The sequence below is a fragment of the Giraffa tippelskirchi genome, chromosome 12 (genome assembly GCF_054371585.1).
Source record: "Giraffa tippelskirchi isolate mGirTip1 chromosome 12, T2T-mGirTip1v1.2.pri, whole genome shotgun sequence".
Taxonomy (NCBI): Eukaryota; Metazoa; Chordata; class Mammalia; order Artiodactyla; family Giraffidae; genus Giraffa; species Giraffa tippelskirchi.
Window position 1 is genome coordinate 47,103,669 of NC_137286.1, and position 23,610 is coordinate 47,127,278.

Sequence of the window (23,610 nt, forward strand, 5' to 3'; positions counted from 1 at the left end):
TAACTTTATCTTAAGGAAGCCAGCAACCAGGGGAGAAGGTGAACGCCCAACACCGCAAGGTTCAGCTGGGATTTATGCAAAAGAAACAGGAAATGGTTACAGGTTGTGTGCTGGGGTGTGTTGTGCTTCTAGTTTTGGAGACTTTTCAGTAAACACAAGGCGCCTTGGTGGACTGAGAACCTGAGTGTGTGGTCATTACATTGTCCAGATCAGCACATCTGCTCTAGGAGTGAGTGGTCATATATTCCTGGAAAAACAAAAACAAAGAAACAGAACAAAACAGGCAAAATGAAACTGAACCAGTCCATCAAAACCCAGAGCTGTGTAGTTCACAGATTTTATTGTAAAATAAGCAAGATTACAACACCAGTGCTGGTACCTGCCTGACCGTCACCATCAATCATCGTGAGAATGTCCTCAGGCCTGAGCTCCAGGACCAAGTGGGCTTCTTCCTCCGCTTGGGGCAGCTGCTCTCCACCTGCGTGCCCTCCTTTCTGGCATCCAGCATGGACACTTGGAGTGAGTGCACAGTTAACTGGTCTCTGTTCCTGTGATGCTTCTGCTTTGGTGAGACCCTCACTGTCTTCGTAGTGGAATTGAGTGGGCTCCAATCCTACTTCCCCTTGTCCTGCTATGACATTCTCTACCACTATGCCTTCTATTTCACCCTTTGTTACCTCGTTATTTTCGCCATCAACTATGTTCAGTTCTTGCTCCACGGTTCCACCTGGAACCAGGCCATCACTGCCACTGCCTTCTCCTTCATCAGTTCTGTGCTTTATGCCACCAAAGTGGCCTGGACCTGTGCCCTAACTGGTGATACATCCTGCTTTGTGCCTACTGGTCCAGGTGTGCTTGGGAGCCTGTTGATCTTCCTGGTCTGTGTCATTCTTGCTTTCATTTATAGCATCCTTATCAACTGTGATGCCTGTTTCTGGTGTATTTCTGCCATGGTGAGACAAATGATCCTGTGCTCCATCTGCTTCTATTTGGGGACCATGTCCACCCTGTTGTTCAAAGATGACAATGAAACACACATGTCTGTGTACCATCCTTTACTATAGAGGGAGACCATGCTCTCCATCCTCCTCTATACCAGCTCTCTGGTCCTCTGGCCGTTCTACCCCTTTGAAGAAAAGCTGGGCGGGCAGCCCCTGATGTCCAGCGATGTGAGCTGCTGTGATTAAAAGCCTCACCTGCTCTGTGTGCGTCTGGAATGAATGTGGGACTGTGGCTGTCTTGACATCCACTAACCTGCTGATTTACTTGGCTGACCTGCTGTACTTGGCCTTGGAGGCTTTTGTAGGGACTAAGGATGGGCCCCAGGGCTCCCAATTTCTCTTTTCACCCCTTTCTTCACTGAGCTCTGGATGTTCTCTTCCTGGTTCTCTCTCTCCCTTCTCACATCCTTCCCCATTCATCTCCTTCCCTTTCTATTTCCTTCCCTCCTTCTGCTCTGTCTTCTTGTTTTCTTTGTTGGCCCAAGCCCTGTTTTGCTTCTTTCTTTTTCCACTCTCATCTTTTCCACATTTTCTGCTTTTTGCCCCTTTTCTGATCGTCCTTGGTTTTCTCATCTCTTATGTCCTGACCACCTCTCCCCCATTTTCCTTCTTCTGCTCCATCAGGACCTGAGACTCTTTCCTTCTCTGCCCACCTTCCCCTCCCACCTCCTAACGTGCTGACTCCACAGCCCACAGCCCTCTGTGCAGCTGTTCACACCCTGGGCCTCCGGAGGGGCCTCATTGCCAAAGTGTGTCTGTCCCCCTGACAGTCCCTTATTCGGAGATGTGGGGGGAAGGACTGGTGGTGAGGGTGGGTAGCTAGAGATTGAGGCCCCCATCTCCCATGGGAGAGGAGTGTTCAGTGCACTTGCCTTTTAGCTTAAAATCTCTGGAGGTCTATAATTTTCACTGGCAGGAGTCTTGAAGCAGAGACCCTGGGTCCCTGGACCCCACCTGGTACTCAGCTCCACCTAAAACTGGCTCCAGAATTTTTGCAGGCTCACTAAACACCTGCTACCTTAAAGGCTTCTTAGAGGAATCCAGGGATGAATTCTTTCCATCCCAACTACTTTCTGGGAAGTAAAAAAAAGAACTGGTGAAGAGCACCAGGGTCTTAAAGACAGCTGTCTGTAATGTTGGTGAGGGGCAGAGATTGGCCCTCCTGCCTCAGTGATCAAAACAGCAGGTCCTGCCTCTGCAGGGAGAAGAGCATGGCCACTGCAGCCTTAAAGCTGATGTTAGCCTGGGATTTTTTTCTTTTCTCTTTTATTGTCTCAAGGGCAAAAGTTACTAGGTGACTATATATTTATACGGAAAGTTTCTTTTCAAATTTTTATTGCGGGGTGGTGTTGGGTGGGTGGGTATTGCTGATGCCATAGTCGAAGAAACTGCATTGCCTGAATGTGTACTGCATACACGTGTGTTTCCGTGTGTCAGTTGTCTTCTGATGCTGCTTCCTGCTTCTTTGGGACCCACACATCTTTTGATCTAAATAAATGTAAATATACATATATTTTTTAATTCTCTGGAATTTCTAGATACCATTAAATCTTGCTGTTCATAGAGAGAAGCCTGTCCTTTCTCCAATAGCTATAATGTTCTTTTTAAAATATCAATACAAATATATAAAAAAAAATACAAACCAGCCATAGCCTAATTGTCCCAAATTTTCTTAGAACTCAGAAAAACTGAGCAGATTTTTATTCTTACCCAAACCCCCATCTCTGGGAGCCCTTTCCAATGTGTCTCCACTCCCACCTTTCCCCAGAACCTAGGGACATGGCCCAGCCCAAAATGACTAGCAGTTGTGCCCCCAATACTAGACTTTCTGTCCCCTTAGCTCTTAAAGGGCCCCACCCTAGATGACTGTATTTAAATGTGTGTCCCTGCATGCATGCCCAGTGTGTGTGTTTGTCAGGAAGACACCACAATCTTTCTTCCTTGCCTGTCCTCAGCCACAAAGCCCCAGAGCCCAGCACTCTAGTGTCACCAGGGCCAGAGGGGCCAGGCAAGCAGAGCTATGGGGGAAGGGAGGGGAAGCTCCCCCTCACTGCTGCCCCTCACTCCTGTACTGGGATGAAGCATGTGATCTTCACCCAGGGGAAGGTGGGGTGGATGGAGAGGGCTCCAGGAGGTAGTCCCCATGGCAGATAAATCTTAAGAAGTAATGAAATAAAATTAATATTTTCAGGCAAGACAAGAAACATTTTAAAACCTTTCTCTGCCTGTTTTGACCTCCCCCCTCCCTTCTAGTGTGCAGCGTGCATCTGCGGTATGTGTTAACCAGCCCTCCTGAACCACCATAAAGATCAATTTTTATTCCTCTAACCTCAGCCTTGTATCTTTATGTGATACTGCCTACCTATGACTTTATTAATGTCATTAGCTATATTACTTGTATTCTCCCATTTTACAAGAGCATCGTTTCTTACATTAACAAATGTGTCCCTGAGCCTCTGACAAAAGTGATTAATAACCAGCTAACTGAAACACCTGACCTCATATACAGTTCTATAACAACCATGATGGTAACAGTGTGACTAGACTGGGAAAGAAGCAACAAGAGGCAGCCACTTCCCGGAGCCTGAGGGACTAGTAAGACAGGTGGTCCAGACGATTTGGCTCCTATGAACAGGACTAGGTGAGCAATTGCACTTTTAGTGGTTTATCAATGAAATCCTTGCCCAGCCTGGGAGTGAGTATTCCTAGCACCCTGGGACAAAATGGTCAAAATTTCTCCCAAATCTTGATTGAAATTAAGACAGAAACGGAGCAGATTGTGTGATAAAGAATGTTGCCCACCACCAGGTTCTACAAGAATCAAGTCACGAGCCACTGCGGCTCACCGACCTAAAATCTGCCCTGAGAGGAAGTCACGGAAAAGGGCAGGATGAGGTACTTTGTGCTCTGGGAACTGGCCCTCAGAAACGTAGATGTTTTCAGGAGACTTTTTTATGAACCCAGTTTATTGCATCTTCCCATACTCAGAAAAGCATGAAAACCACTAACCAAGATATCTGCTCCTCCTGAAGAGCAATAACCTGTGCCGAGCTGTGTGCTGGTTGCATGTCCCCCTTCCCCCAAGTCACATACACACTGTCCTCCCCCCTCCCCCCTATCTCCTCAGAACAGTCCTCAGAGCTTCCTGAGAGACCGTCTCCCTAGTTACAATCCTCAGGCTGACCAGAATAAAATTTACATTTCTTTCTTAGGTTGAATATTGACCAATTTCTCATCCACAAAAATAAGTATGCATTGATCTCCCCAAGTCTGCTACAGGAATCTCATATTCTACTACTTCCCTGAACCAAATTAAACACAGAGCCCAGGGACCTCACTCCCCAGGAGGAGGGAAATGCCTCTATGCTTTAGTAAAAGAATCGCTGAGGGCCGGCTCACCTGAGAGACTCACTGTCCAAGCCTGTGGTTCATGAGGGCGGCTGCTCCATCACACCCGTTGGGGAGTTAAAGGTCATTTGTCACAATTCCAAGACAAGGTCCAGTCTCTTCACTTTGGAGCTCAAGAGGAAATTCAAAGGTCCTCTGTTTAGCATAGCCCTCCCCTTGGTCCACCCTCTCTGCTTGTTTCTTTCCTCTTGGCTGCTGGGTTTGTTGGTCAGTTTATTGGTTTATTGGTCACCTCCTTCCTGATTACACAGACCCTCCTTCCCCACGACCTCTGCTTGGCAGTGAACATATTTCTCTCTTATAACATGAGTTTTCTCAGTCACTTCCCAGTGGTCCAACTCTCCAGTGATGCTTTCCAAAAACAAACTGCTTCCAGGTGCCCCCAGCATCTGAGGTCTCCCAGACTCCCTTGATCCTGCACATTCTTCACTTTCACTTCTTCAGAGTCCAGGTTAGCAGCCTGAATGCTCTCGTCCTGTTTGCGGAACTCCTGTTTCCTTTAGGAAACACACAGTCTTTTCTGCTGAGAGAACAAAGGGGCTGATCTCAGCAGGGGAAGAGGAAAGGGAAGCCCAGAGTGAGAGGTAGATAAGGGGCCACAGCCGGGCGACAGTCACATGTGGTTCTGACTCCAAAGCAGACCGGCTCTGGGAGGTGAGAGATGCCTGCACAGGCCTGTCTCCAAAGGCAGAAGGAAGGGAGGCGCCTTGGGTCCAGGAATCTGGGGAGGGGAGCTGTGACCCCCAAGCCCACCTGCTACGTGACCAGGGCCTCCCCCAGCCCTTTAGCACACACAGTTGATGGAGAAGGCCCCCATTTGCCCCGTGCCCAAACCTCAGGCCCTTGCCTTGCTCCCTGCCTGGCCTGGGCTCCCTGTCTCCCGAGGCAGTGGCCAGAGGCTCCCTCCTCGGCCGGCCAGAGCCTCCTCTGCACAGGGTGACTCCAGCTGATGCCCCGCCAGACTGTGCCCTGAGCCGCATCCAAAACAGAGCCTGGGGCACAGCTGTTCCCATTCTCCAGCTTTTCGTGGAAAATCATGGAGATGACTTCCTCAGTCCAGCTTTGAGTGGAGAGAAGAGGGACCCTTTACTCCTGTGGCCTCAGGCACCTGGCTGTCCACCCTGGTTGGGGGTGGCAGTGCTGGGTGCCAATCCATGTGGCCCTTGTCTGTGTGGCTGGCTCCTGTCTGAAGGTGCCTGTAGGGAGTCATGTGAGCTGAGGAGAAGGCAGTGAGGCTCTAATCAATGCCTATATAAGGTCTCCACACTCTCTGGCATGTTCTGGCTTGCTAGTCAACAGGAAGTGGTCTGGCTGAGATGGCAGTGCTGCTGCAGGACCTCTGAGTAGGGCACTGTGATCAGAGCAAGACAGACCAAAGCCAGGAGATGATTCTTGGACCCGAGAGTAGAGGGAAAGGACTCAGCATTTGCTGAGGTTCTATTACCTGCTGAGCTTTGCAGGCAGACAGACTTTTATTCAAATCCTGACACTATCAGGGAGTTGCTCTGTGACCTTGAGCAAATGATGTAATATACACTCTGAGCCTCAGTTTCATCATCTTTTAAATGGGATAATACTAATAATATCCCTTAAGATGAAATGATATGGAGGTAGTAAGTCACCCAGTCAGTCTGTTGCTGCTGAGAAAATACTGACTATCTTTCTTGAATATAAGGTACAAACTCAATGCCAATCAGAAATTAATGCCCAGAACTCAAGTGCCTGGGTTCAAATCCCAGCTTGGCCACTTACTCAGTGTATGATCTTGGCCAGTTAAGCTCTTTGTGCCTGTGAAAATGGAGACAGTGAGTACAAAGTTCATGGGCTGCTGGAAGGAACAAATGAAGTTAAAGCAGTACCTGATATGCGGTGAGTGCTACACTTCTTATAACTTTTATGTCCATAACTACTCCACTGGCACATGGCAAAGGTTTGTTAAATGAATATAACATAAGCTTACAGCTCAGGCTCCAGGATGAACCTCCTGACTGGGAGACATTCCAGCCTTCTGCTATTTGGGGAAATTTTTGAGAATCGCTGAGTCATATTTTATCCATTTAGTATTCCTAGCAACACTTGGCCTTGTGTAATGGGCATTGCCATGGAGAGGAACCACTGAGAATGTGAACTTCCTGCCATATTTGAGAACAAACTCATTGTGTGAGTCCTGGCGAGAGACTGGGCCTGACACTCAATAAGAATCTTAAAAAGCCAGATAAATATTTGACTTGCCCCACAAGTAGGGCCTGGACACACAAGAACAGATGATACACAGAAACAAAGACAGATCAGAATTACTTCTGTGGGGCCTTCAGTAGCATCCAGTGTGTGCTTCCAATGGCCATGGTACCTGGACCAGCTGCCCTTGGCTGTGCCCTGGCTGCCCCAGCACCCCTCTTTCCTGGTCTGAGCCTCTAGTCAGGCTGGTCCCTCCCTAATGATTCTCCAAGCTATCCTGCATCCTTCTAGTACAGTTGTTCTCTGCTTAAGTGGCTGAGATGTTCTCTTCAGGGTGCAGTTAACAGCCTTTATGACTAAAAGCAGGAGCTATTATCTCCATTTTCTGGATGAGCAAACTTAGGCTTAGAGTGGCATTGACTGGGCACAGGACTGACTATCGTGTGCCAGGCTGAGTTCTCATCTCAGTTCAGATTTGGGTGGTGTGTAGACATGTAAGGTGAAAGGCACTGAAATAGCAAAGAGGAATTGGAAGCAGTTGTCAGTGGCTAGAGGGAGGGAGGTGAGGAGGCTGGAGAGGTAGAAAGGGGTCTGAACTTGCAGGGCTTTGGAGGTGATGTTTTGGAATCTGTGTTCCATCCTAAGAGAGCAAACAGAAGCCTTCAAAGTATCTTACTTTGACTTTACTCCAAATCAGACTTTGAGGGAAAGGATGGAAATAGAGGAAACAACTAGAAGCTTATGGCAGGAGCGAAGGTGAGGGGATGGATGGATCCCCTCAGGTGGATCTAGAGATGAAGACGAGTGTGTGGACTCACAAGTATTTTATGAAGAGCATCTGTGAAGGTGGTGTCATTGACTGAGATGGGAAAGATGAGGAAGGATCAGTGTATGTTGGGGGTGGGGGGTTGAAGAAGTGGGATTTGACCTGTTGAGTGTGACGTGTCCTGAGACATCCAGAGGAAGAGATCAGGAGGTGGTTGGGTGTGACTGTGGATCCCAGTAGAGATCAGCTCCAGAGGCAGGGATTGGACAGTTGTCATCATAAGGCCTATTCGCTTCATTCAGTATCTTCTTAAATATCTACCCTGCCCACCCACCTAAAATAGCAGCGTTGTTCCCCTGTCCCCCATACACACTCAAATAACTTTTCTCACCTGTGTTCCCTTTATCGTGGCATTTATCACCCACTGACTTTATGTTATATATTGATGTGCACATCTCCTGTACTAGAGTGCAAGCTCCGTGAACTCTTGGTTCTATTCTCTGCTCTGTGCCCAGTACCCAGATCTGTGCCTGGCACATATACACTCGGTACACAATAGTATTTGTTGACCAAGTGGAATCTTAAAGTCATCTGACTGTTATGAGGCTGAAAAGGGCTCCCAGAGAAGAGGTGGTCTGGGCCCAAGTCCTGAGGAAACGATTCCCTCCTGTTGCTTTTCCCCATATCTGTAGTTGCTGCTGTTGTTTAGTCACTAAGTTGTGTCCAACTCTTTGCAACCCCAAGGACTGTAGCCTATCAGATTGCTCTGTCCATGGGATTTCCCAGGCAAGAATACTAGAGTAGTTTGCCACTTCCTCCTCCAGGGGATCTTCCTGACCCAGGGATCAAACCCAAGTCTCTCTCATTGGCAGGCAGATTTTTTACCACTGGGCCACCTGGGAAGAGTCACAGTATTTCAATCGTGGACCTTAGAAAACTATATATGAATCGTTTCAAGAGGCCTCGTCACCATTATTTTTCATCACAGACTCAGTCACAGATCTGTTAATACAAGAAACAAGAATCTTATAAAATAGGCAGAATACAAGTAATACAGCTGAGACATTAATCAGGTCCTAAGTAAGTAAGCAGTGTTGTCTTCTAAGGAGTTACACGGCTTCTGCCAGAAAAAGTCACCCGTATGGTGGGGCAGGTATTTCTGCCCTTGAAGAGGTATGGTTAAGGCACAATGAAGATGAACAATGCACACTGGAGTGGAGGGAAGAGGTTGAAACAGGCGGAGAAAATTTTATGTTTAGATTTTTATTACCATGCCTTTAATATGAATTTTATTTTTTTATTTCCTTCTTAAGATTTGCCTGCCCTGGAAGCCCTGCCATTACCACCTCCTGGGAACCTTCCCCATCCACCCCACCTACCCTTGGGTGAAGAACTCATTCTTCATCCCAGTACAGGAATGAGGGGCAGCAGATGGGGTCCTTCCCCCCCCCCCCCACAGATCTGCTTGCCATACTCAGACACACATACAAACACACACAGAAACATCGCTGAGTGTGCACACAGGCACACACCTTTAAAGAGAGGCATCTGAGTGCTGCCATGGCTCCTTTAGGGGACAGGATATCGGCACTGGGTAAGGTCCAACCTCTTGATTCACAGGCTGGACCACACCCCCTGGCTGTGGTCCAGGTGTGGGTGGGGAATCAGTGGGAGTGGTTCCCAGAAACCTAGGTTTGGGTGAGGGTGCAAATTGGCTAGGACCCTTCTGACCTCCTCTGTCTCTGCTATGAGCAAATTTGGGGCATTAGTATATGTGAATTTGTCTTGGAGAGTTTTTTTCTTCTTTCCATCTTTCTATTGAGATTACAAAGGACATTATCAATATGGGAAAAGGGACAGGGTTTTTCTCTATGATTGACTGTAGGGGCTGATGGGAAACGGAAGCTTCAGAAATTTTTTTTAAATAATATACACTGATATAGATCGTATTACGCTTGAAGCTCAGAGAAATAGGAAGCAGAAGCAGAAAGCCCCTGGCACACATAAACACACGTGTGTCACCTCACAGTCAGGCACTGCAATTCCTATGACAACAGAAGCAGCAAACTCCACCCCCTAAACCACCTGCCCAGGAAAATTTGAAAAGAGACTTCCCCTTTAAAAATAGGGTCACCCAGTAACTTTTGACCCCTTGAACAGGAGATAAGAAAAAAACTCCAGGCTAACATCACCTTTAAGGTTGACAATGGCCATGCTCTTCTCCCTGCAGAAGCAGGACATGATGCTTCCATCACTGAGGCAGGAGAGCCACATCACTGCCCCTCATCAACACTGTAGACAGGTGTCTTCAAGACCTTGGGGTTCTCTACTGGCTCCTTTTTTTGATTCCCCAGAGAGTATTGGGATGGAAGGCATTCACCTCCAGCTTCCTCTAAGATGCCCTCTAGGCAGCCAGTGTTTAATGAGCCTGCCAAAATTCTGGAGCCAATCTCAGGTGGGGCTGAGCACCAGGTGGGGCCCAGGGACCCAGGGTCTCTGCTTTAAGACTCCCTCCCACTGGAAATGATTGACCTCCAGAGATTTTGCTTTAACTTAAAGGGGAGACACATGGTACATCCCTCTCCTCTGAGACAGGGCCCAATCCCTATATATCCACTCCACCCCCAAAGCTAGACACACACACCAACTAAGGCATTGTTAGGGGGACAGACATGCTTTGGCAATGAGGCCCCTCCAGAGGCCCAGGGTGTGAACAGCTGCACAGAGGACTGTGTGCTGTGGAGTCAGCACCTTAGGAGGTGGGAGGGGGCGGTGGGCAGAGAAGGAAGGTATCTCAGGTCCTGATGGATCAGAAGAAGGAAGATGGGGAGAGGTGGTCAGGACACAGGAGATGAGAAAACCAAGGATGATCAGAAAAGGTGCAAGAGCAGAAAGTGTAGAAAAGATGAGAGCAGCAAGAGAAAAAGGCAAAACAGGGTGTGGGCAAACACACAAAACCAGAAGGAGACAGAGCAGAAGGAGGGGAGGGAACAGAAAGGAGAATGAGGAAAGGTGAAAGGAGGGAGAGAGGGAGCTGTACTGGGAATTCCGAATAATGTACTTTCCCAGCCTTGAGAAATTCCACAGAAATAGAATCTGGAAAAACAGCATATATTAAGAAACTATGTTAATGATTATCTTTCATGTTTTTCTTAGAATAGTAGCCTTGTTACAAACCCCAAGGCCAGACCCAGAAGGGAGTATGACTAGGATCTTGAAAGCATGGACCTTGGAACACCGGGTCGGCGCCAGGCATGAACACTGCCTACATACTTGTTGATTATTCCCAAGACTGGCCTGGAAGGGAACGGCCTGGGGTAAAAACAAGGAGATCTGGACTATGTCAATGAAGTCCATGACATTTAGGAGTATGTGCTTAAAACAGCACATGTCTTGAGAAAGATAAGATCAAAGAAAGTCTTGTAGTCTGCAATTAGGAATAAAAGCTGGACTCAGAGTGGACTCTGCACCTCAGTCCAATAGAGGCTGCAGGTCGCTGACCCATTGCACCAGATTTCGTGTTCTGTCTTCATTCTCCTGGCTCGCTCCCAGACAGTTAAGGCAACAATTGGCACCCAACATGGGGCTGGAGCAAAAGACCTCTATGAGTGCAAGTGAAACTGCAGGGACGCAGAACCTGGGACGATTGAGAGGCCTCTGAAAATCTCCACTGGTAAGTCCTTCAGGCATTTAATTGGGGCTAAAATGGGAAATGTTGAGAGTGCAGAACACTATTGCCCGTATATTTGTTTATTAAGACAGCTCTTGAAAGCGGGAGGAGTTTCTATTAATGAAGGGCAATTATTAGAATTGTTACAAGCAGTGGATAAATACTGCTGCTGGTTCCCATCAATAGGGACCTTAGTTTTAAAAGCCTGGGAAAAGGTTGGAGCCGAGTTGAAGAAAGAACATGCAAAAGGAACTCCACTCCCTGTTTCTATTTGGAGTACGTGGGCATTAATTAAGTCAGTACTGGAACTTTTACAGACTTCTGATTCTTTTGATGAAAGTGATGATGACTCTTTTGAAAAGCCTCCAAGTCCAGAGTATGTGAAGCCTGAGGGAAAGGGCAAGCCATCTGCAAAACCCGCTCCCTCGGCTCCCAAGGAGGATGATGAGGGACTTTTTCCTCCACCTCCTTCCCGCTGTCCTCTACGCCCACCACCTGCTTTTGCAGGAAACATTTTCAGTTGAGAGTCTATGCCCACTCCTCACCTTTCATCCACACAGAAAGGAATTTTACAAGCACAACGGGAAGGAGATTTAGAGGCTTTTCGTACTACCTTTCCTATGACTATTCATGAGAGGGTAGCTCCTGGTGTAGATCCTAACAACCCTAATGGAGTCTATGAAGCTGTTCGTGAGCCTTTTCCTTTTAAAATCCTAAAGGAATTAAAACAAGCAATACAAAATTATGGTGTAAATTCCCCATTCACGGTAGAAATAGTTCAGAGTGTGGCAGAGGGCAGTCGCCTCATTCCAGCAGATTGGTTGGCGTTAGCAAAAGCAGTCTTGGCCCCAGGGGAGTTTCTTCAATTCAGAACTTGGTGGCAGGATCATGCTGAGACTCTGGCTGCACACAATCAGACTCATAATATCCCTATTTCCTTGGAACAACTTATGGGGATAGGTCCATGGGGGAGCGTGCAAAATCAAATACGTATGAATGATCAAGCCATAAAACAATTGCGAAGGTGTTGCTTGAGGGCCTGGGAGAAAATAGAGTCAAAAAGCCAGACTTCTATTTCCTTTCAAAAAATTGTCCAGGGGCCTAAGGAGCCCTATACTGAATTTATTGCATGATTACAAGAGGCAATATGCCAGCAAGTCACAGATGCCGAGGCGGCAGACGTCATATCACAATTGTTGGCTTATGATAACGCTAACACTGATTGCAAAAAAGTAATGAACCCTTTCAAAGGAAAAGCTAGTTTAAATGTTTATGTTAAGCTATGCCCGGGAGTGGGAACCAAATCCTTTAAAGCAGATTTATTAGCTCAAGCTATGGCTAGATTACAACTTCCTAAATTCCCCAGCACTTGTTTTAATTGTCGGAAACCTGGACATACTAGGGTTGAATGTAAGTTCAAAAAAGGGAATTTTCAAAAAAATAATTCACAAAAGGGGAATGTCCCTGGCCTCTGCCCAAAATGTAAGAAAGGAAATCACTGGGCAAATCAATGCCGTTCTAAATTTCATAAAGATGGCAGCCCCCTTTGGGGAAGCGGCTCCCGGGGCAAGCTCCCAGCCCCATCAAACAAGGGAACCTATCCTGTTCAGACTTCATAGATGTCTTCCCCAACTACTCCTGCCAGCAACAATAACAGTCAGAATTGTGGTGACCCAGGATGAAAGAGCAGATGAAACCAAGGAGGGTCTTGCAATGCAGGAATGGAAAAACCAGACCCTAGTCGTCCTTCCCTCCCCCATCTTATAACTATTAATGGATTTCAAGTCCTCCTGAACAGTATAACCTGTCTCCCCTCTTACCCCACAGGGAGAAGGTATTTGCCTTACTCTTCCCTCCACCCAGTATACATGACTCATCCAATCAGCAAATGACCCGGAAGACCCCTATCCCACTCCTTGTATCCTGGGTATAAAAGTGGACTAAAGACCCCTGTTCAATGTCGGTTCTCCCTTGAGTTGGCCCGCTGTTCTAACAGTGCCTCCCATTCTAATAAACTTTATTTCCCTCTCATTCTGTCTCATGTCTGGAAATTCTTTTCCAACCCGCACCCAGACCACGACATTTTTGGTGGCCCATATGGGGACTTGGGGTCTCTTCCCCACCTCCTTGCTTCTCCTTTCTCATAGGGACCCTCTGCGAACAGGCAAGTGTTGTGGAAGCAACTGAGAAACTCTGGCCAGGGTCACCCCCTGTGTGTTCCAAAGGCCCCACAGCTCACTGAGCCCCAGTAGCTGCCACCCGAATGGGTGAGGGTCTCTCCTTTGTCTTCTTTCCAACTGAGAACTAGACCAACCGATATTGTGTGGGCACGGCTCAGGCACTTAAAAGCTATTAGGGCGCCTGCCACATGAAGACTCCCGTGTGAGGATAAGAGGGACCCAGAACGGATCAGGCCACAAGGGCATCCGCCTCCAGCAAGAAAACTTCCATGCACCATGTCAGGCACAAAGTGGTTGAAGCAAAACAGAGACAGACCATTGTCCCCTGGCCACCGCCTCCCCTGATAGGATTGTAAGGCGGATTCCTCAGCCTTCTTCCCTGTCACTTTCACTTCTTTCCCTTTCGGTCCGGATTGATTTACAGGAGCCTAGGTGTTGCCTCTGAGCCATCCCAAGAGTGCCTTCCACGTTTCAGGGAATCGCCCAATGGTGAGTCACCCAGCTGCTCCCAGGGATCTCTCTTTCTCTGCCCAGGTCACATGGTGCCTTAGTTGCACAGTTCTCAGAGGTCACCTTGCACTCTTGTACGCAACTGTTGGGACAGTCAGCCATTTTTGTGCTATTAGTTTCACGGAGACGTCACTGAGACAAAAAGGGACGCCTTTTTGCCAGCCGATGACTCTCAGTACCTGCCTTCTATGGCATACAGGCTAAGAATGGGTTCTGGTATGTCTTGGGAGCCTCTCTCAGACTCACCCCTTGGCTACATTCTCAGAAACTGGAAAGTTTTGACCCAGCAAAAGGCCTGGCCCCAATACAAACTGGGGGACCACCCAAACATGGCCTCTGAATGGCACACTAGCTTTTGCCAAAAGCAGGGAAAGGACTCAGAATTTCCTTACGTTCAGTCCTTCATGGCCCTCAGTCAGAACCCGGATTTGAGGGACTCTTGCCACATGTGTCTTTCTGTTGCCTCCCGATCTCCTGTCCCCCTCTGTCTCTCTCCATCAGACTCCCTAGACGACCCCTACTCGATCTTTCATATCCACATGATCTCTAGGAAAGACTTCTGAGGTTCCCTTTGGTCCAGGTCTTTCTCCTATATTCAAAAGCCTGAAGGATCAAAAACTCTTCTATGCTTATCTCTCAGGTGGGGAGGGAACCAAGTTTCCTCCACTCCTGAACATCCTAAAGAATTCCCTTCTAACTACTCCTGTTTCTCAGGGTGGGGAAGGACCAAGCTTCCCCCACTCCTGCAAATTTCCTTAACCCTTCAGATTCTTCTGATGGGACAAAGACCTCACTTCCCACCAGAGGGACAATCCAAGAATTTTATCAACTGATCTGCCCCTGGTATCAGAGTCAATTTGAGCATATTTGGTCTATAATTTAGGCTTAAAACTATGACTACAGAAAGGAAAGATGACTTTTTGACACAGGGTGGCCATGATATTCTTTAGACTCTGGAGAAAACTGGTTAAAATGAATTTTTTTTTTTCTTGGAAACTGCAAAACCGGTTCTTTTTGCATATGCAATTAGAAACAACTAGCTTGTTAAAAGCCCTGCCTAGGGAAAAGCTTGAAGTTAACTCTTCAACCCCAAAATACACAGCCTACTTTGCCTGATACCTCAGCCTTGGGCAAATTAGAACTTCAAGCAAAAACAAAAAAGTTGGGGGATTCAAAGAGACGTTTTAAATCTCAGGCAGAAAACTATGAGATCTCTGTCTGTCTGTATTTATGTATGTCTCAGTGTGTGTCTTTTGTGTTTTTTTTTTGATAATATTGCTGAAGTTGTGAGTTCTAATTCAGTTGGTCTAAAGAAAAGTAAGCGCTTACAAATCAGACAATTCTAAATACAAGAGAAATTAACCTAACTGAATTTCAGATTCACTTGAAACGGGAAATATTCAATATTAAATACCTAGTATTAATGTTTATTTGCTAATCTAATATAGACATGTCTAAGAGTCATTAACATTAAGCATATTTTCATTGTACCTAGGTTTATTATAAGTTAAATATTGTTATATTGTTATATCTGTCACAAGTTTGTCAGCAAGGAAGGTACCTCGAGTGAAGAAACTTAAAAAAAAATGTAAATGAGATATGAACTTTTAGATAAACTCTATTAAGATTAAAAATGTCTGTCTAAAACAGTCTCTCTAGATATCGGTAACCTGAATTTTTAGGGTTGTGCTAAACTAAGTAACAGAAGTTTATTGAATAGCTAGGTCATTTCCAAATAAAATAAGATTCTGAAACATTCATTACTGAATACTAACTTACAGAGAAACTAAAGATTTTGGACTATTAATAAATAATGTTTGATGCCATCCTGAGATGTTCGCTAGAATTTTTTTTAGAAATTATCACTGGTATTTATGTTCACCAATCTATAGAATGCTAATATAAAGGTCAGTTCTTGGTTGCTTAAGGAAAGTAGGATGTGTGTTTTCAGTAAAGAAGGTATGAGGAATGAAGTTGCATTTTATGAAGGGAAAAGGAAGTAGGTCTGACTTACAGGTGGCTGTTTCAGGATGGGAGAACAAATGGGTACAGAAAGTGATAAGAAGTTTTTATGGAAAGTGGACCCCAAGGGAAGAGTTTTGCATAAATACAAGTTTTCTTGAGATGTTGAACCGCCTTTGATAATGAATTTTAAGTTTCTTTACATCTGAAGTGATCTGTTCTATGTTTACCTTACCTGAAATTTTCTTTGTTACTTTGGCTAAGTGAATATATTATTTCACAGTGATCTATATGATTCTATCTGACTGAGTGTTATAAACCCTTTTGATATTTATCGACAAAACTGCCTAAATAACTTGACTTCTAGCTGACTTTGGGATGCTTCAGAGGGCTCCTGAGACATCCCAAAGAGCTATTTAACTACCTGAGTTCATTTGACATGTTAAATTGCATGGGAAGTATTGTTGGAGGAGTGATGAATCTTCTCAGGCTATATTGTATGGTTGATGTTACTTATATAGATATCCTAGAAATTATGGGAAATTCATGAAAATCTGATATGTCCTGGTAAAATGTTTTCAGTTATAATTCTATTTATCATGTTAAAGTGTTACAAGTCACAGAAATGACCAGGCTACTTTGTCAATTGCAGTTAATTAGATTTTAAACATTCCTTGTATGGTTTCACTCTCATGCCTTTAGAAAAATACTGCTAGTTCTTCAAGATTTAAGGAAAAGACTTTTCTAAGATTAACTGATAAATTTTGTTTGTTTGTTATCTGGTAAACTGGTAACAGACTGGAATTTAGTCTACTCTCTATGTTAAGAGAACAAAGTTTTCTTAGAATGAATCTTTCAATAACATATTATGAATTTCTTTGCCTTTAAGTGATTTATATTTGTTTTTAAAGTCTTTTGTTACTTTGGTAAAGTAAAGAAGCATTATTTAAGATTATGGTACATGTAAAAGCTCATTCTGCTTATACAAAAAATAACCCCTTACTGTTAGACTTGTGCTATTCTAATGTCCTTAAAACATGGCAACAGTCTACTCCTAAACTGGGGAATTAAAAATGGGTGAACAATAGCTGAAAATCAAAGAGTCAGGGCTGTGGAATATCCAAGACGGCCGCTTGGCTTTTCCCAGCTCCCTGACAAACCTCATTTTTATTTGATGTGTTAAAGCCTCCATAATGAAAAAATCATGTTTCACTGAACATTAAGTTTTGTAAATTGTTAAACTAAGTTTCTAGTTTTGTTAATTAAAGTCTAGTATTTACTAAGACTCACTTCTGAGATAGTTCTTTCTTATGTTATATTGCTAAAAGATTTAATTAAGTTATTAAAAAGGACACTCTAAGTTTGTTTCTAAGGCTTATCTCAGTAACCAATCTTCAGATAAAGATCAGATGCTCCATGATGTACAACCAGGAGATTAACACCAGGCTATAATCACTTAACAAATGAAGTCAGATGATCTGGGGTATACTGGGTTCTACCTAATGAAAGTTCTTGACTTATAATTTTTACTTATAACTTTACTAATAACTGCTAGCTATAGCTATATTATCTTCTATGTCATTTGTTTCAGAAGATTATTTCTTATATTAACAAATGGGTGACTGAGCCTGTGATGTAATGCTGATATGCAGTTCCATATGAGATCAATGATTGTATTAATGTAAGTCTAGATATGGGAAGAAGCAACAAGAGGGAATATTTTCCTGGACCAAGAGGCTGATAAGACAGTGGTCCAGAGACTTTTGCTACTTGCAAGGCCTGGTCCAATAACAGCACACTGAGTGGCCTATCAATAGAATCTTCCCTAAACCTGGGAATGAGCCTTCCCAGCACCGTGGGACATAATGGCCATGAGATGCCCCCAAAACATGGTCAAATATGTGGCTATGAAGGGACTCTGCTGACTGGAAGTTGGTACTTGCCAGCTGCCTCTGCAAAGATTACATCACGACCACTGCAAGCTGCTGACCTTCAACACCCTGTGAAAGGAGTTTAGGGTGGAGATCAGAAATAAGGCACTCTGTGCTCTGGGAAAAACCCAGAAGAACCGGCCTTCAGATAGTCAGATGTTTTCAGGGAAAGATTTTATGAGCCCAAATTCTTGCATCTTCTCATACCTAGAGAAACAATAACGTCATGAACCAATGTCTGGTCCTGGTTCTCCTGGTAGCCCCTGAGCAGCTTTTCTACTTCTATTAATCTTTGGGTCATGTACCTTTAACTTTCTTGTTAAGTTTTTTTCTTTCAGAATACAGCAAATCTCCAAGTGGTAGTATGACAAGAATATTCCCTGACCAACACCTAGACAATGCTGAAACAAGTCACCTCATCATTCCATGGACTCTCATCTCCCTCTGTTAATGCACCCTGACAGAGAGCAGGCAAAGGGAACCCAGAGCCCCAAAACGCCCCTGTACAGCCTGAAGAAGCCAGAGTGGTCATCGCCGCTTTTCGCCTAAGACTGGGTTCCCAAATGCCTGAGAAGGGAAATAGGTAGACAGTTAGGCATGAGCAGGGTATCAAAAGGGGCCAAAGAATTAGCCCTAAAAATAAAGAGAGGGAGGAACGTGGTGACCCAAGGATGAAAGAACAGATGAAACCGAGGAGGGTCTTGCAATGCAGGAATGGAAAAATCAGACCCTTATCGTCTTCCCTTCCCCCATCTTGTAACTATTAATGGGTTTCAAGTCCTCCTGAGCAGTATAACCTGTCTCCCCTCTTACCCCATAGGGAGAAGGTATTTGCCTTACTCTTCCCTCTACCCAGTATATGTGCCTCATCCAATCAGCAAATGACCCAGAAGACCCCTATCCCACTCCTTGTACCCTGGGTATAAAGTGGACTAAAGACCCCTGTTCAATGTTGGTTCTCCCTTGAGCTGGCCCACTATTCTAACAGTGTCTCCCATTCTAATAAACTTTATTTCCCTCTCATTCTGTCTCATGTCTGAAAATTCTTTTCCAACCCGCGCCCAGACCACGACAAGAATTACCATGCCGTGTCATGGAATTGTCCCCAGCAACCCAAGGAAACACAGCCCTTGATATAAGTAGCAGTCAGGATATTATTGTTACTCCTCGACAGATACCAACTGTTATTTCAACAGGAATATTGGGACCGCTTCCACAGGGGACAGTTGGATTATTGCTAGGAAGATCAGGGCTGACTTCCTGGGGAGTGCAAATTCATACCGGAGTTATAGACAGTGATTATGAAGAATTGAAGGTTATGGTCTCTAAAGGGGATAGAATTGCTCAGGTTTCAATTCTACCTTATGTGGGTGTAGGACATTTGGACAAAAGGCAGAGCTCTGGGGGATTTGGAAGCACAGGAAAGGCTGGTATGTTTATCACTGGAAAAATTTTAGAATCCAGACCCACCTAACAAGTCAATATAAGTGGCAAAAACTTTCAAGGTTTAATAGATACTGGAGCCAATGTTTGTATCATCAACTCTCAACATTGGCCTAAAGTATGGCTGACTAGGCCTGCTCCAATATCTGTTGTAGGTCTGGGACAGGCACAAGGACTAAAGCAGAGCGCTATGGTATTGTCTTGTTCAGGGCCTAATAAACAACCAGCCACTATTCAACCTTATATTGCTGATATACCTGTCAATCTATGGGGTCATGATCTCTTGGAACAATGACGTGCTGAGATACATATCCCTCTAAATCAATATAGCGAGGCCAGTCGCTGAATTATGTTCAGTCAAGGTTATATACCAGGATTGGGACTGGGCACGAATCAACACGGAAGATTTATCCTTTGACTACTCAAGATTTCAAACCGCCCCCTTTTCATTGATGGCCACTGCTCATATTAATCTTCCTCCACCCACACCCATACCTCTTAATTGGAAAACTGATCAACCTGTGTGGATAGAGCAATGGCCTCTAAAACAAGAAAACTTGGAGGCTTTACATGAATTAGTTAATGAACAACTTCACAAGGGACATATTATTGAGTCCTTTAGCCCTTGGAATTCTCTGGTGTTTGTTATACAAAAGAAATCTGGTGAATGGAGAATGCTTACTGATCTGAGAGCTGTTAAGGCCATTATTGCTCCAATGGGTGCTTTGCAGCCTTGCCTACCTAATCCTAGTATGATTCCAAGAAATTGGCATTTTTTTGTTATTGACCTCAAAGATTGTTTTTCCACTATTCCTTTACACCCTGATGATCAATGTAGATTTGCCTTTTCAGTTCCTTCCATTAATTTAAAGGAGCGACATAAAAGATTTCAATAGACTGTATTATCTCAGGGTATGCTTAACTGCCCCGCTATTTGTCAAAATTTTGTAACCAAGGCTTTACACCCAGTGCGACAACAATTCCCTCATGCATATATCATTCATTATATGGATGATACATTAGGTGCCTTACCTGAAGTTGATAGCCTAAAGGAATTGTTTTAAAAGCTAAAGGAATGCTTAGAGTGTGCTGGCTTGTATATAGCTTCTGAAAAATTACAATATACTGAACCTTTTCAGTACTTAGGAAATATAGTCACCCATACTACAGTCAAACCACAAAAGGTGTAAATACATAGAGACTCAATTAAAACTCTAAATGACTTACAAAAATTACTAGGAGATATTAACTAGATTTGACCTAAGTTAGGGATTCCAACTTATTCTTTATCTCATTTATTCTCTCTATTAAGAGGGAATCCAGAGCTTAACAGCTCTCAACAGCTAACTCCTGAGGCTGAAAAAGAACTAGCAATTATAGAACAAGCTGTACAAAAATGCCAAATAGACAGAATAGACCCTTTGGCGTCTCTCCAGTTGTTTGTCTTCCCTACCCCTCATTCCCCTACTGGGTTAATTATGCAAACTCCTTTAATAGTTGAATGGATATTCATAGCTAATTCACAAACAAAAGCTATTACCCCTTATTTAGGTATGATAGCCACTATAATTCTAAAAGGAAGAGAGTGTGTTCAACAGCTTACTGGACATGATCCCTGCCTTATTTGCACTATACTAACCTCCAAAGAATTAAAACATTTTCTTCAAAATTCATTATCTTGGCAACTTGGTTTAGCTGACTATGCTGGGCAAATTGACAGCCACTATCCTGATTTACCTATCTTGCAGTTTTTAAAACAAACAAGATGGATTTTGCCTAGAATTACTAGTGTCAACCCCATTCCCTCAGCTCCTCCTATTTTTACAGATGGCACTAGCTGAGGAAAAACAGGATATACAGGCATGTTTATGCTAGTTATTGAAACACCTAGATATTCTACACAACAAGCAAAAATTCTGGCTATTACACACACATTACAAAATATTCCCCAAACAATTAACATCTTATCTGATTCTCAATATTCTGTACATGTCATTAAACATATAGAAACAGCAACTATTAAGGATACTATCCCATCCACGTTATACACACTTTTTACAAATTTACAACAGGTGATTAGATACCAACAGTTTCCATTCTACATTACTCATACTCCACTCATACTAATTTACCAGGGCCTTTAACAGAGTTCAGTTCAGTCACTCTGTCGTCTCTGACTCTTTGCGACCCCATGGACTGCAGCATGCCAGGCTTCCCTGTCCAAGGCCTCTCTGTTCATCACCAACTTCTGGAGTTTACTCAAACTCATGTCCATTGAGTTGGTGATGCCATCCAATCATCTTGGAAATGGTCAAGCCAATGCCCTTTTATTTCCAGCCTTTACAGAGGCATCAGCCTTTCATGTTCTGACACATTGTAATTCAAATGTTTAAAAACAAGTTTCATATCACTTGGGCTCAAGCTAAACAGATTGTATGGACTTATCCTACATGCCAGATGGTTGCGATAACCATGTCTCCAACAGAAGCCTTGGGAGTTAATCCCCATGGCCTGAAGCCAAATCAGATCTGGCAGATGGACGTAACTTATGTTCCATCTTTTGGAAAGCTTGCTTAGGTACACGTCATGGTTGATACTAACTCTAAGTTTATCTGGGCAACTGCTTGCTCTGGTGGAGAAGGCAATGGCACCCCACTCCAGTAGTCTTGCCTGGAGAATCCCATGGACGGAGGAGCCTAGTAGGCTACAGTCCATGGGGTCGCGAAGAGTCGGACACGACTGAGCGAATCCCAGGGACGGAGGAGCCTGGTGGGCTGCCGTCTATGGGGTCGCACAGAGTCGGACACGACTGAAGCGACTTAGCAGCAGCAGCAGCAGCTTGCTCTGGGGAATCTACAAAACATGTTATTTCACATTTGTGTAGTTGCTTTACTACTATGGGCCTCCCACAAAATATAAAAACAGACAATGGCCCGGCTTACACTAGTTCTACTTTTAGGGATTTTTTAAAAGGCTTGGTCTATAAAACATCATATATGAACTCCCTATAATCCCCAAGGACAAGATATTGTAAAATGAGCTAATAGATCTCTTAAAGAAATGTTACAAAAACAAAAAGGTGGGAAATGGAATATCACTTCCTCCACAGCAAAAATTATATAAAGCATTATTTATTTTAAATTTTTGCATCAAGATAATGATTTCACTGCAATAGAATGACATTTTAAAAAGGAACAGAAAGAAACTCACTCCAAACCACCTGTTTGGTGGTGTGATCCAGGAACACGCTCATGGCATAGGGGGACTCTGACAACCTGGGGAAGGGGTTTCGCTTGCGTTTCACCAGGTGATTCAGAAACACCCCTTTGCATTCCTTCGCGTCATCTGAAACAATATCATAAGTGAACATCCCAGAAAAGATGCTTTGCATGGAACGTAGAGCCCCCAGGAATGAGTTCAAAGGCCTGAGTCTGAAACAGACAAAGATAACTATTCCCTTCCTGTTGACTCATTGGAACAAGATCCCCACTTGGGGATAAATTAAAAGATTAATGCAGAAATCGGAGGAGATCTTAGAAAATGAAGGGAAAGCTGTCACTCCTAACCATCTGGCTGTTGCCAGGTTTGCTCTTATCACCGCATAGTGAGTACACCCCTAGCAACAGCTGAATCTAAAAATTATACTTATTGGGCATATATACCTAGCCCTTCATTACTAAAACCTGTTGACTGGGGGGATTCTATGATCCCCGTTTATGTTAATGATTCTTCCTGGATACCAGGACCTAAAGATACACGCCTTCCTCTTTTTAAACAAGAGGAAGGGACTCCCTTCAGTGTTACTTATGGGTATGAATCCTGGCCAACTTGTATAGGACCAGCTGCAAGATGTCTTAAATTGTCAATGCAAGCCTGGCTGTCCATTAATTCTTTAAATAGTAACTATCTTAAGGTTCAGCTACATCTTCTCTCTGGTCTGAGTTTTGCTTATAACAACTCAGAACCCAATAATGACACCAAATCGGACAGATGTTTATGCGAGCATCGCAAGCTGTGGACTGAAAAACAAGATTGTATTCAGTGGGATAATTGCAGCGGGACTGAGGGAATAATTTTGATTAATGGTTCCTACAGAACTGTATGGGACTGGTCCCCTATGAGGTGTGCAGTCTCTAATTGCTCTCATCAAAAGCAGTTCTGCTATCCTCACAAAAGGCTGCATTGGCGGGTGCATAAAGTCTTTAACCATACTAACTTTACCACTCTTCAGATCATCCAATTATATGGCATGGTAGTGGCATGTCACCCCCTTCCCACAATTAGATCAAGGAAGAGGGCAAGGAGGGATTTGGAAATTGGCTTTAAGTCTTAAAAAATTCCAAATTTGGGGATGGATATTATTCCGATAAACTAATTATTCAGTGACATTTAATAACAGTGCGAATTGGACATTTTATACTCAGGCTTGCGTGAGAGATCCTTATGTGCTCTTGAAAGGAACAATTTCCATTAATGAAAGTGTACAGGAACTTTCTTGCCAGGATTGAAAATTATATACCTGCTTAAATTCTTCACTTTATAATTCTAATCACTCATTTGT

General features: G+C 44.2%; 3 long non-coding RNA genes across 3 annotated transcripts; 2 read left to right on the forward strand and 1 right to left on the reverse strand.

The window, feature by feature from the left end:
- The first annotated feature begins 147 nt into the window (after nucleotides 1–147).
- On the forward strand, nucleotides 148–13,054 carry LOC145530504 (uncharacterized). Its single transcript, XR_014071846.1, has 3 exons — nucleotides 148–567; nucleotides 10,510–11,026; nucleotides 12,851–13,054. It is a non-coding gene; the product is annotated as an uncharacterized LOC145530504 (long non-coding RNA).
- Nucleotides 310–5,597, reverse strand: LOC145530505 (uncharacterized). The gene is made up of 3 exons (XR_014071847.1): nucleotides 5,257–5,597; nucleotides 4,401–4,929; nucleotides 310–2,489 (listed from the first exon to the last, which is right to left on the reverse strand). It is a non-coding gene; the product is annotated as an uncharacterized LOC145530505 (long non-coding RNA).
- Nucleotides 13,055–13,627: 573 nt separating the features above from the next.
- LOC145530506 (uncharacterized) lies at nucleotides 13,628–18,629 on the forward strand. Its single transcript, XR_014071848.1, has 2 exons — nucleotides 13,628–13,692; nucleotides 17,931–18,629. It is a non-coding gene; the product is annotated as an uncharacterized LOC145530506 (long non-coding RNA).
- The last annotated feature ends 4,981 nt before the right edge of the window (nucleotides 18,630–23,610 follow it).